We start from the raw sequence: 14,020 nt of genomic DNA on the forward strand, positions 1-14,020 counted from the left end.
ACTCGTCCATTGTGGTCCTGTATAGGAGTCTAGTTAGCACATTCCGAAGATAGGTAGGCGGTTTGATTGTGCTTATTTAGAAATGGATGCCGGCGTTCGTTCGAAGCTATCATATGTTTCAATTAACGCGAGGAAATGCGGCTCGGTGTGCGCGTTCAGCTATTCGCACAATGTTCGAATACAAATGAAAGCAAATTAATTGCGAGGTGTTCGCTGGTTGTTAAGCAGGTGCAATCGCCGGCAGATCCAATTATCTGCGTGGAATCTATTGATTATTAATTTTTTTTTTATTCAAATGACAAGAAAAAAACGGTGGAAAAATCAATTTAAGTTCTTGGAGTGTGCGTGTGAAGTTTTAGAACGACGCGCATATCGAACAGTGTCGGAATTTTCCACACATTAATTGTAATTAAAAGTTAAATATAATTATTGCTAATAATTGTGCCTATTAAATTTATGAATGAAGTTTTAAAAAAATATATATTTATGCATATACAATTTCAAATATGCATTACATATATGTATAGGTATATACTTATGTAGTCAGCCAGCAGTATGATTCGGTGGTTGCATTTATGTTTAGCATCGTGAGGTTACCAGGTTCGATCCCGTGCTAATCTTAAATGCTGCTGGTGAGACTTGGATATTTCTGACTCCAAGTTTTTATTTTTACATATGTAGATATGTATATACCAGAAAGTCTTGACAGGAAGACTCCAATGCGCCTCCCTGGACAATTAATTACAAGCAGTGCAGCATTTTATTATTACATAAATCACTGTATTTATGGAAGCTGAAGAACACGAAATAACAATTAATTACCGAATTAATCCATTGACACATCTATGGATTTAGATTTTGTACATAATTTTTACGAATTATACACACAATATATACAGAAGATTTATTACAACAGGAAAGATGATTTTTTTCCAATTTTGAGGAACCGTTTCAACAATGATCGGATACAATTGGCAAACTCTGATAAAAAAAACTATCGATTTGGAGTCACAAATACCCCCAAATCCAACCAGCAGTATGGCGGATCAAACTCACTGATCACTTGGTGCTAAAAAATACACGCTACCATTAAGCCATACTGCTGGCTTAATGGTAGCGCAAGTTGATCGGTTCCTATCAGACTTTGCCAATTTATCTAACTTCATTGTTGAAACGGTTCATTCATGAAATTATTCTACCCACTATGTCACAAATACATATCTGAATTATATTTATGTACAGTATGTAAAAAATTATGTACAGGTACAGTATGTACAAATTATTCACAGATGTCTATATGGATTAATTCATTAATTAATTGTTAATTTCGGGTTCTTCAGCCTCTTGAAATACAGCGACTTATGTAATAAAAAAAATGCTGCAATGTTTGTAATCAATTGTCTAGGAAGGCGCATTACGTTTCCTATTAGGCCATCCTGGTATTTATATATGTAAAAAAAAATCAAAATAATTCATTTGAATTGCAAGGATTGAACTGATGAAATGCATATATATATATATATATATATATATATATATATATATATATATATATATATATATATATATATATATATATATATATACATACATATAGGTATATATTTTCGTTTCATAGGTATATACATAGTTCCGTTGAGTTGAATTATACTCAAATGTATAATTCAACTCAACGGAACGGTGAACAGAAACGCCAATTAACGAACACATTTAAATACCGATAAACGTAAACAAATACGTGAAAACTACCGATCGTTTGCGCAAAATGGAAAGGCGGCAAAACGGCCATTCATACGCGCGGACACATTCAATACCCCATAAACAATTCGATTTGCGATTATGAAACGAGATGAATAACGACGTCGATGAAATTTTCAAACGACCAGACTGAAGGCAAAGCGGACGGGGCATTTTCAAAGGGAATAAAATAAGTACTCGTACCGGAGGTACAATATGTATAAGGGACTTTTTTAATTGCTTCGAATCGATCGGCCGACCGAGGAGGTTTCCCATGCCGTCGGGACACGTACCAACTAGAGGTTTTTCTATAAAAGCTTACGACGAATAATTGCACGACGTGTATAAAAATCATTTACAAGTAAGAGAGATGCCGTTTTTACTGGCAAGATAAGTAGACACGGGAGAGCTCAGGGGTGTGGAATTTTTCAAATCTTTAGAGACTCTTTAGAAATTGTGGGTTTACAATTTAATTGCCTATAATGCGTGCTCAGAATGCCTGGGGAGAGGCTGCTACAGAGTATTCTGTCTACAAAGCCGGTAAAAGATTTATGCAGCGACCCAGAAGGGGTTGATAGAAATATATTGTTAGAGATAACTTAATTGTTGTGACGAATCTAATAAAATCGGCATCACCTGGCTCTTTCGCCAATTCGGTTAGTCCGAATTAGTTGATTTTCGCAAGCATATAAATGTTTTAGGTTCGTAATTATTATCTGTATATCTACTGTGTGATGTGTTTGGATACGTACACTGTTAACAATAGTGTCGAACCAATATATGAAAAAAAAAACAAGCGAGTTCTACTTAAAGGATAGGTTCACTTGAAAGAATATGATTAAGATGTTGAAACTTTGACCCAATCTTAGATAAGCAAAAATATCTTAACGATACTGAATTTCATGAAGTGAAAGCATGTTGAAAAGTTTCATAAAATAAATTGCAAAAGCTATGCACACATTTGCCGTAGTTGAAAATTTTATTTAAGTGTATTAATTCTATCAAAAAATGATTTTGATTCCATTTTTATCTACTCTTTATTTATTTTTGAAAAACAGAAATGTACAGTATTACAATATTTTTTCAAAACATTGATACCGATCATATGTATGTGTGTGCTATCACAGGTTGCCCAAAGGCGATACCCATGATCAAACTTTTGTACATAATTACCAAATTCCATGATGATTATACACAAAATATGAATTGAAAGAATTGAGAAAAATATTTAATAATCTAAAAGAATTATTACACTTGTGACATCGAATATTCTTTCCACACATACTGATCAACACTAAGCCATGATTTTTATAAACGAGAAAAAATAGATATGTATTATCGATATTTAGATCGTTTTTATTTCTTTTTGACTGATGTTTTTATCCTCAAAAATGGTTTAATCGTATTTTCCATCTTGTTTTGCAGTCTTAAATCAACGATAGCTCTTTTTACATACCTCCTTTACGTTTCATTTCAATTGCTTTTACATACAGCGTAGAGCACTGCTATAGTTATTGAATATCAGCAGAGAGATCAAAGGTTATTAAAGGTTACACCGATCGACCGTCTCCTATTAGAATTTTCCAATTTTTCTAGCTTAATTGATATTAAGGATCCAATAAATCGGTATCCTTTCCCTCATTTTCTCGCAAATTCGAGTGATTAGCATCTCAAATTTGTTGAATCTGAATGAAAAGTTACCTACACAACGTATTCCTTAAATTTGCCAATTACCAAAAAATATGTTGATTGTACATAGATGTATCTATTATATTCTGTTCTGTTATGTTAGAAAAATTGTTAGTACTTATGCACAAAAATAATCTAACCATATGTGTATGTCGCCTTGGGGTAATTCCTGTCATGACACATTATGTAATAACATAAAAAAGGTTCAGAAAATAGGATTATGTCAGTGGTGTCACCGCAATTTTGGAATAACGGGTTTCCAAGTTTTTTTTCAACAAAATTATTTTGAAAATATATACATATATGTGGTAGAGATTCCTGACAGATGACGCTGTTCAGGAACACGGTTGGGATGTGGCGGTTAAGGTGAAGATCAAACACGTGCGTTTTCAGTCATGTTGTTTATTAAGACGATACGTGCGGAGGTTTAGCGAACAACCGCACGGAGCGCAGGTCCAACTGCTACTGCCTGTTACATCTCTACCCCTCTTCATCCCCTTCTCACAATTAGTCGTAACATACTCTTTCTCAGACATAGCTCATACATCAGCCTTTCGTTCAATACCAACCTTACATATACCTACATATATACTTTAAATGAAAGTTCATTAAATTTTCGAGTTTTGTATAATTATTGACAAAAAATATATGAATTTTTAGATTAAACAACGGGTTTCCGGAAACCCATGGAAACCATTAGGGTGACACCACTGGATTATGTTTGTAATATGTTTACAACAATTTGGATACTCGAGACATTTGTACAACAACTACACGAAGCGGCTCGAAAAAAGAATCGGACCTCCGAACAACAACAACAACAACAAAACGATCGAACGTTGTTATGACGTGTGCCAGTTCCGAGGCGTTCGAATCGAACTTACATACATATAATACATCGGTACATGCACACAATACTGAATAATTGTTTTTATTTCTAGAAGATTCGTTTTATGTGGGACGAACAGCCGCCTTTGATCAGCGGCCGGATAATCTGCGGAGGATGCAGCCAACATCGGTAATGTCGACGATGATGGTTTGATACGCGGACAATGCAATAAAATTGCGCAAAAACTCACCTGTACCCGTAGTAGCTACAGACGCATATAAAATGTATGCATTTCTACTTCACCAGACAGTAGGCGAAATGTGGATCTATGTACATACAATGTGGTCTACAATTTTTGCTATGAACTTCGCAAACAACCCAAATAACTTCAATTCATCGTCTGAAGCAATAGTGTTTCTAAAAACAATATCCAACTATAAATATATATAGTAACGCGTATTTTTCTTCCAACAGCATACTTACGTGAAATGAGTCATAACTATAAGTAAAATAGATGCGAGTCGTAGATGCACCGGTGTTCTAGTATTCGTTGCACATTTGAGCTGATACATTATGTAGGGTAGGCGATGGCGGCTTTACTAAAGACCACGGCCCCTGTGACAGTTATAAACCCCGTGCACGCCACTGGACACGTGTTTATTATACACGATCGAGATAAGGATCAAAACGCACCGTTTCACATACCTACTATGCAACAACTCACTACCGACAATAATATCTTTGGGAGTCCTCGTACAGTCTCGTTGCACATTGCGCATATTAACCGTAAGTTAAAATGAATGGCGGTATGAGTGTAATGTATGTATGTAATATAAGTTACGGCCCGAGACTTCGCGGCGGCTATTGTTGATAAAATCGGTCAAGGATGAGAATGATAATGTACGTGTGTGTATTGGTGATGAGTTTGATCAATCCTTGAACGAATGATAACAGCTGGACAGGGAAAGTAGGAAAGTAGGATTAAAAATTTACGTAGACCAAATAGATTAGATAAGACCAAACTAATGTTCAATAGTTATAGCATGCCTGATAGCATTTCACTAGATGATAAAATAGTAGAAGCAGTCAATAATTATTTTTATTTAGGAAAAATAATAAACATGTCTGGTAGTTAAGAGGAAGAAATAATGAAATGTTTGAAATTGAAATGGAATAATGCTATTGGAAGAATGAATGCCGTTTTTAAATCAAAAATGCCACTTTGCATGAAGAAAAAGATCTTCGATCAATGTGTTTTTCCAGTGATGACGTGTTGACTTGAAAGTTGGACTTTCGACAAAGTCCAATGCACTCAAAGAAGTATGGAATGCTGTATGCTTGGTACATATAATGAGGAAAGACAGGAACCGAAATACGTGGGTGAGAAGTATGAGAAGGGTAGTGGATAGAGTGAGGAGATTGAAATGACAATGGGGGGGGGGCCACGTGGCTAGAAGAATGGACGAAAGGTGGCCAAAAGAAGTACTAGAATGGTACCCGATAGAATGTAAAAGGATAAAAGGAAGACCGCAGGGAAGAATGACAAGGGTGGTGGATATAGTCGATAGAGTGAAGGGACTTAAATGGCAACGGGTGGGCCACGTGGCTAGAAGATTGAGTGAATGAAAAGTGGACGAAAGAAGTGCTAGAATGGTACCAGAGAAAATGCCAAAGGGTAAAAAGAAGATGGGTAGATGAAATAAGGAAGATGTGTGGGGTGATATGGATGGGAGTTGCGCAAAACAGAGACTTTATTGGACTATATTGGACAAAATCATTGAACAGGTGTTTGTGCAACTTTGAGATGTGAGCATTTTAATTTTTGCCATTCAGACGTAGTTCTATTCAATATAACTAGTTCATGAGTATTTTTTTTATTTTCGCTAATTGATTTATTGTTTTTATATATAAAATTTGATCAGTGCATTGGTTGCATGTTATTATCCTCTTTTTAATCGTTTCTATTTTAAGTAAAAGTAAATAGATACATACGACAAAAAAAATACTCATGTGGGTTATTTCTACGAGGAAAAAAAATATTGTATTTGCTTTATGATGTATGGAAAAGCATCTAAGGTGACGATTTGGATATATGTATATTTTGAGAAATGGAAGAATGGAAGATGTGATGATTTTATACGGTTTTTGATGTCATGTTCCATCTACATACATACTTTTGGCCAATGGGATCATACATAAAATATATAGGTAATTTGCAAACATTAAAATTGCCAAGAAAGTTATTTATAAATATAAGCTACACAGGAGATTCGGCTCCTTCCAAAGCCCGGGCTAAGTTAGAATGGCATGAGGTTATATATCAAATTTGGTGTACTCAAGTTTGATTTTGCTTTTTAAATGCTTTTTATTATTACGAAATTATGTTCACAATACATCTTATATCTATTTTAATAGCTACTGATCTACTGATCATTTTCTATTTTACAATATAATTTAATTTGGTTAGTAATCATAGTATTATATTATTCTAATGTTAATCTACAGCATAATTGGAAAAAGAGCTCAAAAACCTATTTACAATTCTTATAAATGTTCATAATACATCTAATACATAATATTAATTAAAGACTCTCTAAAGTCGATGACCTAAAGCAGATTGTGTTTAGGTAATCTGTGTTTATACCTGAAGGGTATAGACATTTTGTTTTAATCACCGAGACTCTTCACAAGTGTGTTAGTATGGTTATTAGTGATTCTGTCATAGAATCTACTGGTTAGTTTGTTAGTAATGTCTGTAACAAACGGAATATTATATATGGCATGCAGTTTTTTCAGGTTAGTATTGTATATGGGTGTATTATAAATTATTTTTAGGGATTTATTTTGTATTACTTGGAGCTTGGAAAGGTTAGTATTCGAGGCGTTATTCCATGCAGGTGAAGCATAGGTTAATAATGGTAATATGAGCACGTGATATAATTTTATTTTATTTTGAATTGATAAAGAACTATGGCGATTAATATTGGATATATTGAGGATTTGATAAGTTTTGGAATTGATAGAGGATAAACATATAAATATGTGCATATATTTATTTTTATTTATTTACTACTATAGTTAAGCTATAGTGACATTACAGATTTACTCCAGGGCGTCACTTTAGATAGAATATATAAATGAAAAAATAATTAAATATTAAGTAAACATACAAAATATCAAATAGTCACTTTCACCGATTAACTATATTCATCGCAATATTTTTTTTCTGTCTTCACTTTGAGAATAATTTATCGAGAAAGTTATCGTAAAGTGTTAAATAATATAGGTATAAAAATAATGCATTCAAATGTATCCAGGAAGTGTCTGCTTGCAATTTGTACATTCAATATACATAATACAAAATTGACTATGAGAAATTGCCATAAACTTCAAGCACAATAACTATTAGGAACATCACCATTGTACAAGGAAAGCGACATTTGATATTTATCGCGGTTAAACGATGCAAATTTTACGATCGCATTTTCACGACACATTTCCACCGCGTTGAATTTACAATACGAGACAAATCCCGCTAAACGATGATGTAAGAGGACACACAATATATTATTCACTCGCATACCTACTTACTCACGAGCAATCTCAACTTTTCATTATTACATATACATTGATATTTACGACCGTTCGCCGTTGCGAATCATCCTCACCGAGGAAAATTTACACCGTCATAATTATGGTTATGTCGAATTAAAAATGTAATTTCTCGATCAATCCGACAGCCGAAAGGTGCATTCGAATATAAAACACACACACACATATTTCGATCTCGTTAGTAAATTAAGCTCTCGAGATCGAGAGAGCTTTCAACGATCGACATACATAAATTCGACGCATGCAAATCGTACGAAAATCAGATCGAATCCGACGCCCACATTTATCATTTTAAACTGCAGGTAAAAATTAGCCGAGCTTAAATTTTATTTATTTATATTTGTAAGAGCTTACACACACACACACATACATACATACATATGTATATAAAACAAATAAAATATCGCGAGTGATAAATTTTCATCGACTGTAACGAAAACTGGTTATTGTTTTTCGATATGAATTCGCGATTCGATTAACGTTTCCATTATATCGGGCAGCATAAAAAGCCCATTAGCGAATAATAATAAAGGAAAGTTTCCTTAAATGATCCCGATCGCTCATTACAATAAAAGTCTCGAGTTACGGCGACTTTTCGATAAACCGGTGGTCGAATGTCGGTTGGAAAATTAGTGCGACAGAAAATTTATGTATAACGGATTTTCGATACATCGAAAGTTTGCAGAACGCTTTTCGTTTAACAACAGTCAGATTTAATGAGGCACATGCATACATAAACAGAAGAGTAAAATTACATTGAAATTTTCATTTGATAGTATTATATAAAAGGTTTTTGTCAAATAAATCAACATTTCTAAATATTTTTTTTGCAAATTTTAGATACAATTTTTCATACAGGAAATATAAACAAAACTTAAATAGTGCCATCTATGAACAGTCTTCAAGACTCGTTATTTTAGGATTTCACCATCATCATTAGATTAATGTTTAGATATGCAGACGTGTATTTTAAAACATTAAAGTCGATTTGGTAGATGATCTTTGCTACACATTAAATTACCAATCAAAGGTTCGAAAAAATTTGTGGATCGATTCATAAAAATATGACTTAAATATTGAAGCTATAACGTTATAAAAATTAAGAATACATGCAAAAGCGTTGAACAGCATCTGGGACTAGAGTCAAATTAAAATTATATTATATTTAGAATAATTGATGATTGTCCCGACCTTTTTGCTGACTCTTTCAGTATTTTTAGGGCTAGGGTGAAGAAGCTAATCTGTGGTTGATTTGCTTCTTCACCTTCATTGTCATTCATTGTTCTTTTTTAATTTTGATATATTTTTGTATTTTTTCTTTTTTGTTTTCTTATATTATACCATATGGTGCTCACTGCACATGGAATATTATATTTTTATTTGTATTTATTATTTTTTTGTCTCACTATAATGCTTTCTTTTTTTTATATTTTATTCTGTATGTGTGCCAATTTAAATAAATAAAATTGTTATTTTTTTGAAACAAAAGGGGGATTTACAAATATATACATATACATATGTATGTACATAGATATTAAGATTTTTTAGATCGCAAATTAGTATAATTAGTCCATACGACTTTTATCATATTGATTGTGTTTGTTGCAATGCTGTAAAGTCGGAGTTGGAGTCGTCAAGCCGGAGAATTTCAAGCGGAGTCGGAGTCGGAGTCGTAAAAAATCAACCGACTCCGACTACTTTTTATTATAATTTTTAATTAATAGTATTACGGTATGCGTCAACTAAGTAGAGTCTCCAATTTCACTGAAATAAATCGATTAATAGATTGAAATTTAATAATTGCAATATGGAAATCATGAATTTAAATTAAGAATAAATAAAATCGTTGAATTGCACACATCTTGATGTGTTCTTGCCAAAACTGATGTCTCCATCATCTCATACTTTTTTATTCTCATTTTCTTTATTAAATTGAATTTTTTGTGTTTCATACACATAAATATACTATAAATGTACTTAATTTTCTTTATACTTTATTTCATTACCAATAATTTAATAAATTGGGTTACATGTCAATTTTTATTGATTTTTCTAATTCCTTTAATTTTTTTTATTTTGAAAATCACTATAATTTTTTATTAGTAATAACTTTAAATTGGGAAGAAAAGTCCATTATACTAAAATCGTTTAAGTTGTAGTCGGAGCCGGTAAATTTTGACCCGACTTCACAGCCCTGGTTTATTAGAATACTAAAAAAAAAACCTTTCTTTTAAAGAAAAATGAGGATAACTTTAATGTATTCTAAAGAAACGTATTATATCGATTGAAGCCGAATGTATCATCCGTTAACAATATATTTGAATAATTTAAAAACTTTCAGCCATAAATCATACGAATCTATTGATTTTAATCAAAGTTATTAATCCAAAAATATAATTCAGAAATGCGTCCTCATTTATAACATCCATAATGTTATACAAGTCACCAGTTTTTCTACAATATCATACACACAGTCACCATTTATAACATCTATAATACTATACATACTCACCGAAACCAATCAGTTTTAGAAAAAAACTCACAAATCGTGCATCGCATTATGCAAATCGAACACATTAATCCTTAAACATTTCACACACGGCAAAAACAAAACAGATTTAAAACAAAAAAAAAAAAAAACAAACACGACCGATTAACATCGAGAAAATCTCACCCGAAAAATTTATACGACACATCGTCCAATCTTTAAAATATAATAACGCAATTTTTTAACCCGTAGTCACACAGAGAGAAGCGAGTGCGAAAATATTACACGCTAAATATAAAATACTGAACTGCGATTCAGAGGCGCAGATTTACGTTCGCATTGAAAGAAATCAATATGGCCTTATGAATATTCAACAAAATGTATTACCATTTTTGAATTTACAAACACACACACACACACACACACACGCCAGTTATTTATATGTCAAAAGAACGTAATATTTATTATTGAAATCGGCTGATTAAGGGCATAAAACGCACTCACATCGTCGAGTGTGCTTTATGTACATACTTTCGCCGGACTACCCAATCAAATATGCAAATGATATGCGACGCGAAAATTATTCCGAGGTATGTATGTAGATATTTTTCATTCAATTTAGCTGTCAAAGTCTGCGGTGAAGACGTTCGGCTTGCCCTAACTAGCATTGAAAATAAATTAATAAATACACATAATGTGATTGTATTGGTGGTCGTGATGTTAAATCGAGACAAGACAAAATGATATAATTGAATGCGCGCGCACGCCGCCCCGATAATGGCGAGACATTAACATACATTAAGAAGAATATCGACCCCCGAGGTATACATAATATATACATACAATATGTGTATATTTATTATTTATTTAACCGCCATAAATCCACGGTTCGCTCATTGGTCGTGAATCGTCGCAGTGTGAGAGCTTTCCAACTGTATCGATTACCCGATGTAAACGATAATGTCTCATGATGAAGTATTTTTTGTATATATATCGAATCTGTCTGGACGTTAATTATATAGTCTGACGTCTTGTGATTATACCTATGGAAATATTATAGTCTAATGTGAGAATCACACCATCCGATTCGTTAGATTCGGTGAATTTAGAGTAATGTTGTGGGGATTACTCTAAATTTACTGAATTGAATAGTAAATCAAATCGTTTGATTCTTGTTTTACTCTTTATGATGCTATTAGTATTATAATATACATTTTACAGTCCAAGTGCTTACTCTTGTTTGCTTATGAACATACAAGTTGGTTAATACACGAACTATTGGTTTTAGTTTAATTGCCTATAGTCAAAAACTATCTTCAAATAGACTCACCAGGTGTCACATGAAATTGTCAAAACATTTGAGATGTGAAAGCGCCAAGTTTTTCAAAGGGAAATCCTATGGATCCACCACACAGCAACATTTCTGTAATTTACATTTCCACTTATTATCAACATATTCCAAGGGTTAGCAAACATACATATGTATATGTATGTATGTACTTAGAAAATGAGACAAACGATTGAGAATAATGTGCATAAATAAACTCGTTCCTATGTCAATTTGATATTTTGTGCACACTTTAACTGGCCAGATTAGTTTGTAGATCTGAACAAACCAGTACGTTTATGAACAAACACTTGGACTGTATAACGTACATTCATATATTTAATATTAAGCAAATTTTTAGCTGCAATGACTTTGAATCGGCGATGTAATTTATTTTCTATGCTGACGACCAGGTATTAATTCACTAAATCGGTAATTTATTAACTCGATAAAGTTGAGTTAATAAAGGTGAAATTTTACGATCTCGATCACAAAACAAATATTGATTCTTCGATTATCTATAGGTAATATGTATGTATGAAGATTAAGTATCATAGAAATGTTGTCAACTCTGCAACGCTTGGGTCAATAAATTTCCTATATATAAGAATACCTCTACTTCGAATATATTGAATAAAATAAAAACAATACGATATAAATATTTAATGTGTTATATTTATACAGGTATTTTATATGAATAATACATATATTAGTTTAAATGAGATGAGACCAAAGTAAGTCGAAGCTACTAAAAAAATTTGTTCGAATATTTAATTATTAATCAACTTAATGAAGTAAAAAATTATTCAGATGTAATCTAGCATTATTTTAAATAATTTTTTGCTCGCTTCCATAATTGTGAGATAATAGATCGATTAACAGATCTAATATGTCTCGAAGGATTCTTGAAGGATTTCAGCCTCACCAATATCTGAAGGAATTGTTTCATCAGTCTGGGGTGACGATGGCACACAAGAGTGGTGTAAATTACTAGACTTCACTCTATATTTTACTCGAGAAATAGGACTTCGATTCAATATAGGCGATGGTAGTAAGTGTGATATACATTTGGTATGTAGGATCACCTTAATCGATATAATTCCTATGACCCCTTTCTTAAGCTGTCCTGTATTCATTATAAGATGAGACCAATATTTGGCCAAATTTAACATTAAGATAATATTTTGTTAACATCACACAATTCACTAAACGACTCCATACAAAATTGACATAAATTAATTATCCTTTCCTCATACATATATTATTCAACGAAAATTCATCAAGCAAACCGAGCAATCGACACTTAACACGAGCTTATCAGACCATCAAGGCAGAACACGATAAAGTCACGACTTCATACTATGTAAGTACATTCATTACAATTGCACAACGTCAATAATAATAACCGGCGAAAGGGTTAACCGGCACCGTGATAGATGTTAGCTCGTGCCGTTCGCTCCTGACGAACGGGTCACCGTTTTCTAGGGCCCCCTTTGCTACCTTATACGTACACATTCGACAGAAAACGCATTTATAATATCCAGAAAAGTACATACATACTTACATATTCTCATACAAGTATGACTAATGTCCGCGAGGTCGAACCTATTTAGCCGCGTTGATGAATGGCCGCATTAAATGGCGGAGATTCACGCGCCGTTTATGATGAACGCTGAGAAAAATCGATCGGATCGAATTACACGAACACATCATGCACATTATAATACACATATCATATACATATATACACACACACATACATATATATATACGCCGTAAATCACATGTGGAGGGAAAAAATAGGCGCCGCCGCAGTCGAAAGGTCAACTGTCATTCTGCTAACTGAAACGGTTCTATGTATGTATGTATGCTGGGAAATCAATTTTCTCCATTTTTTTTCCATCAAATATTAGTTTCGTGAAGATGTTACGCGATGTGTGATTAATTATGGTGTGCGTTTTATAACGTAATGTAGTGTCGGGTTTGTGCGAGCGACGAGAGTTCGGAATCTATTCGGAATTTATCGATAAGTGTGAAATTTAGACATTATGAGAATATTTTTTATGCGCTAATGTAAAATGCGGTGTGTATTTTATTTTGGATCCTATTCGAGATTTATCTAGACAGATGTTTAAAAGTACGGTCACGTTTTTTCCCGGAAAATTCCTCATCATATTTATGTGTTTGCGTCACATAATTCAGATCAGTATTATTGTATTTATGTAATATTAATTTTATTCAACAAATTAAATGAAATATTTGTATTACTGCTTATATTATATTTTTATTAACACTTGCCTTACTGTGTTGAAAAAATCCTCTAGCCACTGTGGTGGAC

This window comes from Arctopsyche grandis, chromosome 10 (assembly GCF_051622035.1).
Source record: "Arctopsyche grandis isolate Sample6627 chromosome 10, ASM5162203v2, whole genome shotgun sequence".
Lineage (NCBI taxonomy): Eukaryota > Metazoa > Arthropoda > Insecta > Trichoptera > Hydropsychidae > Arctopsyche > Arctopsyche grandis.